The sequence below is a fragment of the Bufo bufo genome, chromosome 1 (assembly GCF_905171765.1).
Source record: "Bufo bufo chromosome 1, aBufBuf1.1, whole genome shotgun sequence".
Lineage (NCBI taxonomy): Eukaryota > Metazoa > Chordata > Amphibia > Anura > Bufonidae > Bufo > Bufo bufo.
Window position 1 is genome coordinate 417,117,103 of NC_053389.1, and position 7,126 is coordinate 417,124,228.

At 35.3% G+C, this 7,126-nt stretch overlaps 1 pseudogene; it reads left to right on the forward strand.

Moving 5' to 3' along the window:
• Window positions 1–869: 869 nt before the first annotated feature.
• Window positions 870–4,168, forward strand: LOC120987043 (annotated as a pseudogene).
• The last annotated feature ends 2,958 nt before the right edge of the window (window positions 4,169–7,126 follow it).

Here is a 7,126-nt window from a genome sequence, read left to right on the forward strand (position 1 = left end):
TTATGTACATTTCATTTACAAAGATATTACCAAACAAAATGAGAACTGGAAGCGTTAATCTAGTCTTGGAGTATACCTACCACAGCTACTACCAAATACTAGTTCCTAGGAGTTTTTTAACAGTTGAAATAACCATTGCTGTGTCACATTAAAATGATATGGGATACTTCAGGAATTATAGATTGATGTAATCCAATATGATGGAGACAATGGCTATTTAAATATTCTGATTTATTTTTGCTATATCATTTTATAGCACTCTACTATATTACTACTACATAAGTAGTCCCATAGTAGTATAGTAGTAGTAGTAAGCATCATAATAAACAATAATAACTCATTTTGTATTACAGCTATATATATATATATATATATATATATATATATACACTTTTTTTTTTTTTTGCACTAAAGAGAACTGTTTCAAGCATAAACAAAGTACTGTTTAGTTCATACCGATATTAATAATACAAATAATAATAGTAATACATATAGGCCTGGAATCTGAATAATAAAATCCAGTTAAAATTGAAGCTTATTAGCTGTAAATTCATCAATGGAAATAGGAACGATGTCTTAAAGTGAAGATAAACCAAGAGCAGCATGGACATCAGAACTACTGAAAAGGATACAAGATGCACTTCTGTACTGAAAAGTAACTTTAATGGAGATATATGTCAGCCCCTTTAAAAGTAGTGGATGTGTTTTGCTGGATGCCTATATTAGGTGAGCTATATGTGAGGGACCTTGCGTCACCGGGACGGGTCTGACCAATGAGAGGCTGCAGAAGGCCGCTCTGGCCCCGCCTCCTCCTCCTTCCTTATGGAGAGTAATTCCCCAGCCTGGCCAGCACTTACTAGGTGAGGACTTCTGCTTGGAATGAGTTGCTTCTAGGATAATAGGATCCAGTTTCGCCCCTCTCTCGTTCTCAGGTCTGGGGAGGGTACATGAGTCTGTATTTGGTGTTGGTGTTGGTGCCATGATGTTTGCCAGCCCTATGACTTCCACTCCATTTTCTGTCAAAGACATTCTGAACTTAGAGCAACATCAGAGTGGCCTCTCTACCATGGACATCTCCCCCAGACTGGACACCTCTTCATGTATGCTCTCCAGCTTCAAACAAGAGTCTTATCCGGGGACCCCCCTGCCTTTCTGAGCTCACAGAGGATATGTCTCAGAGGGACAACAACAAGGGGTCTTCTCCATTCCCTGGATCCTTCTTTGTCAAAAACTACATGGAAATGGACTCCTCTAAAGAGCACAAAGAAGACAAGAAAGGTAAAGAGGGGAACCTGATATTGTGTGGTTAGTGGGAGGGTGGGCTGATGCCACCTGATCGATGATTGAAGTCAAGTAAAAACCTACTGCCTAGTAACAACTAGTGCATTGGGGAGTGCTTGTAATAAAGCCATAATTCTAACAGAAATACAATCTGGATATATCTAGCTATATACTGGTAACCCGATTTATAACTAGAAAATCTCATCTGTAGCTCGGTATAGACTTGTGTACAGTATGTGCTGAGTCGCCATAAAAATATGTATGTGTGTATTGTATAGCACTGTTATATGACGCCAATAATAACACCAATACACTACTGCATAATGATATAGATGTAAGTTATGTTACTACTACTAAATTATTTTAATAATATAAATAGATATTACTGCTGCACTAATTCTAATCATATAAATAAATATTGCTACTACAATTCTAATTATATGGATATTACTACTTCTGATCATATAAATATTACCACTACACTTGTAATAATATACAAAGATATTACTACTACAATAATTCTAATCATATACAAAGATATTACTACTACAATAATTCTAATAATATACAAAGATATTACTACTACAATAATTCTAATAATATACAAAGATATTACTACTACAATAATTCTAATATAAATATTACTACTACAATAATTCTAATAATATACAAAGATATTACTACTACAATAATTCTAATAATATACAAAGATATTATTGCTACAATAATTCTAATAATATAAATATTACTACTACAATAATTCTAATAATATACTTATATATTACTGCTACACTAATTTCAATATAAATATTACTACTACAATAATTTTGTAGGCAGAGTTCTGCTGCCAATATTATTGTTGCTTTTGTTAATGTAATAGTCACTGCTATAATAATTCTAATTATATATATATATATATATATATATATATATATATATATATAGACTATTACAATAATTTTGTAGGCAGAGTTCTGCTGCCAATATTATTGTTGCTTTTGTTAATGTAATAGTTATTGTAGTAATAATAATAATATCCTAAAAATTTTCTAAGCATCAAGTACACAGGAAACATTACTTCAACTGCTACCATTAGGACTATATTATAATTATGAACAGAATGCAAAAACAGCAGAAATCTACACAAGTGTTTCTGTACTTATGTAATAAGTACAGATAAGTGAATCACACTTAAACACACTCTACAAAATTGTGAGTCACTCTGCCAGTCTTGAACCTCTCATATCAATTCTGCTATTACATTTTGGTATTCTCATCATAAACACTTATTATTATTGTAGTATAAAATTGTTTAGCACTTTTTATATAACAATAGGGAATGTATATTGCATTCAGTTACATTTTCTTGGGTTTTCCCTCATGTTGAAGAACATATTGCAACAGAGTAATAATGGGACAGATACTATTTATTTATTTCAGAAGCAAGCTGATGCCAAAATTATAACTCTCCATCTTAGTCATAATGTCTCTTTTTTTTCTTTTTTTTCCCTTCTTTTAACATATTGGATCTAAAAATACATTGTATTCTACAAGATTAAAACAAGAGTAATGTAATAGAACATATGTATAAATAATTTGTATATATATATATATATATATATATATATATATATATATATGTATAGTGTTCTATTAGATCCAATTATTTTTAACCAGATGAAAAAAAAAAATTGAATGACAGAAAATTAATGAAAAATGAATGAATAAAATTCAACTGTGAATGTAATGTATGACAGACTTATAGTTTGAATAGAAATTATATGTTTATTGTATAGCATATACCCTTTATGGCATTCAATTACTGTATATAATAAGAGAGGTGCTTAGAACACATCACTTGCCTGTACTCATTTCCTACCCTGATAGCTAGATCTTACTCCCAAATATCTGCTTTATTTTTACAGATCTCTGCTCTTTGCAGAAAAATTTGGAAACTGATAAGCGAGACTTGGAAGACCCAGACAGGCCAAGGCAACGAAAAAGAAGAAAGCCCAGGGTGCTGTTCTCCCAAGCCCAGGTCTATGAACTGGAAAGGAGATTCAAACAGCAGAAATATCTGTCAGCCCCAGAGAGAGACCATTTAGCCAATGTTTTGAAGCTCACCTCCACACAGGTGAAGATCTGGTTCCAGAATAGAAGGTACAAATGCAAAAGACAAAGACAAGATCAGACTTTGGAAATGGTGGGCCTTCCACCCCCAAGGAGGATAGCAGTACCTGTTCTGGTGAGAGATGGCAAACCTTGTTTGGGAGAGTCCTCTCCATACAATTCCCCATATAATGTCAGCATTAACCCTTACAGCTACAACACTTATCCTCCCTACTCCAACTACAGTAATCCAGCCTGCAGTGGCAGTTACAACTGCAGTTACTCATCCATGCCAAGCATGCAACCCACCTCAGCTAGTAATAATTTCATGAATTTTAGTGTGGGGGACTTAAACACAGTGCAGACACCCATTCAGCAAGCAAGCAGTGTATCTGCACTCCATGGCATCCGAGCATGGTAGAACTTGGCTAGGGGCCATTCAGAAAGCACTAAAAATGTGGTGGTATGGATTATATAGACTGGAAAGATCATTCAAACAAATCTGTCCTGCACCTTCCAAAGAATAGATGTGACTTTAACCCCTTTGTGTGAGAATGCAAACTGAGAGTTAACAAAGGACAATTTGGCATGCTGGACAGACCAGCAAACAGAAGATCCACATCTTTTATGTTGTGTAGTGTTCAGTTGTTAGCATCACCAGTATATTTTCAGATTATCCAAGTGTGTCATTTGGTTTATTTAATCCCAGGAGGCTTTAGCAATAAATACATTCACCCAAAGAGTCACGCTGACCATAACTACTGGGAAAATGTTTAAAGTCTGAAGAATAAAGAAAATGAATTCCTGGCAGTTTTGTCTCGCTGTATATGAAATTTTATGTCATAGAATGGTTCTCACTGAGCCTCTGAAATCCAAACAGGTTCCGTTTGTAAAACAATAAGCTATAGAACAAAAGAGAAGTAAGAGATTTAATATAATTAGAAGATAACGGAAAACGACATTGGTTATTTTATACATAGAAAATGTCTGCAGTATTTAAACCAGTCAGGTCTGTGCCACATGGGAGCCAATATCATGGCAAAACAGCAGGTCTGTTACTGTTGGTGCCGCCTGTAGGCCCAGAGCACGACATGATAGGTACTGATCAGGAGTAAAAACTCATCTGACATTTTGTTGTAAATAATGCTTTTTTATTATATTAAATTATTTTCTTTCTTTTTTTTTCTCCTCTAGTTAACATTAGGCTGGTTTGTGTACATAACAAAATGCAATATTGTATTGGTTGTTACATTTTGCATATATTCAGAATGCATTTTTGTAGATTGCTGAGCTGAAAATCTTGGAAAGTTCCCCTGAAACCTAAACTCAGTGATGAGCATTGAGGTCATTATACGTGAGAAATAAACATTTATTTTACGCCAATTCTGTAGAGTATGGATGTATTTGCATAATGCACATTTGCATGTTAAAGTACAATTGCCAAAAAAAAAAAGATTCCTACAAGAAAATAGTAGTAAAAATAGTAGTGTTTAACTTTTCAGCAAGCTCACTCTTAACACATCACATTTATTGAATGCAAATTAGGCCTCTTTCACACCACCGTATGGCTTTTTCAGTGTTTTGCGGTCCATTTTTCACGGATCCGTTGTTCCGTTTTTTGTTTCCGTTATGTTTCCGTTTCTGTTCCGTTTTTCCGTATGGCATATACAGTATACAGTAATTACATTAAAAAAATTGGGCTGGACATAACATTTTCAATAGATGGTTCTGCAAAAACGGAACGGATATGGAAGACATACGGATGCATTTCCGTATGTGTTCCGTTTTTTTGGCGGATCCATTGACTTGAATGGAGCCACGGAATGTGATTTGCAGGCAATAATAGGACATGTTCTATTTTTCAACGGAACGGAAAACGGAAATACGGAAATGGAATGCTTACGGAGTACATTCCTTTTTTTTGCAGAACCATTGAATTGAATTGTTCCGTATACGGACCGTATACGGAACGCAAAAAACGGCCCGTAAACGAAAAAAAAAAAATGTGTGAAAGAGGCCTTATTCTAAGGTCTAGAGGGAAGGCATGCAAACGCCTAAAGAATTAGATTTGGTCTCAGCTTGATTTGTAAATTTTTTTAAATTAAAATAAGTATATTATATATATATATATACCAAATCATGCTACTGCATCACATAAATCCAGCAATCCAGTTCAGTTCCCCTTCAGTATGAAACGCCTGAGGGGATCTGAAGCCAGAACTGATCCCATAGTTTTCTATGGGATAGCTCAGATACATCCAGCATATCACTTATGATGCAGGATGTCTAATAGGCCTTTCTGTCCGGTACTATCAGTCTATAGAAGCTGGACCTGTGCACCCAAGTGCAGTACAGATATATCAGTTGTGCCCGGCTCCGGCATAAGACAACTCGCCAAGCGCAACTTATATATCTGAACTAGGCCTAAGAACTACATGAGTGACAGATTATTGACCTGTTCATTTTATTTTTTGACATGTACAAATAAAGACAGTTCAAAAACTAATATGGAAATTACTTGAAATTTTCCGATTGACCCCTTAAAATATTAGATATTCAGGGCTTTATTTGGACATTTTTATTTTTATAAAATATTGATGTGTTGCCATTTAAAATGAATTTATCCCATTTGACATATTACCAGAAATACACATTTGGTCAGGAAGAACAGACTGAACCATAGAAGGCAGCTGTGAAATGATGCTATTATTTTATCCTAATGTGATTACCAAAATTAGAGATGAGCGAAGTATTGGAAAATTCGATTTGGCTGCTTCGCGGAATAAAAAAAAAAATTTGCATTGTGGCGACTTACATCACAAAGCGCATTTCTTTGTAAGTGGTGGGTGCAGTGACAGGGAGCTGCGATTGCCCACGCTCCCCGTCATTGTACCCCTCAGATGCCGCAGAATCTGATAGTAAAAACACAGTGTAAAATTAACAGAACAATAAATTAAATCATACTTGCCACCTCCATTTGCTCGCGACGAGCCAGCCGCCTTCTTGATTGAAGATCTGGTGCAAAATCTTGCTTTGCCCAAGATGACGTCATCACGACGGTCATACATCACCGCGCATGGGATTTCGGCCAGCCCGTCGCGAGCAAATAGAAGAGGTAAGTATGATTTTACACTATTTCAGGTAAAATCAATTCGCTTGGCGACGAATCGAATTTATCATGAAATTTGGATCAAATTCCACTTCGCTCAACACTAATCAAAATGAAAGTTAAAGTTGCTGTTTAATGGATCGAATCGCATGATGGAAATTAGCTTGGTTTCCACATAGTAATAAACTACTAGAGTACACAGCCTACATGTCATACACAGTACTGATCTGGAAAATTCACATACATAAGGGCCCCTTCACATATGTTCGGCAATCTGGCTCAGTTTTCCTCTGGTGTGTATGCTGGAAGGAAACTCAACTCACAACCGATCCCATAATTTTCTGTGGAATCGTTCACATATTTCCAACCTGTCACTTGTGATGCCAGGTGACAGATATTGCTGCATGCTACATTTTTCTGTCCAGCGCTATCAGTCTATAGACACCAGATCTGTGCATTAATAAGTGCGTGAGTCATTGATTGACACACAACATAGGTTTATATTGCTTATTTCAAGGATCGCAGATACATTATATTATTATATATTATGGTTGCCAGAATTTGAATTAAAAGGCCTACTTTGCACAAATTTTTTATTTTCTTTTGCATTTTAAAAGGTCTTTTAAA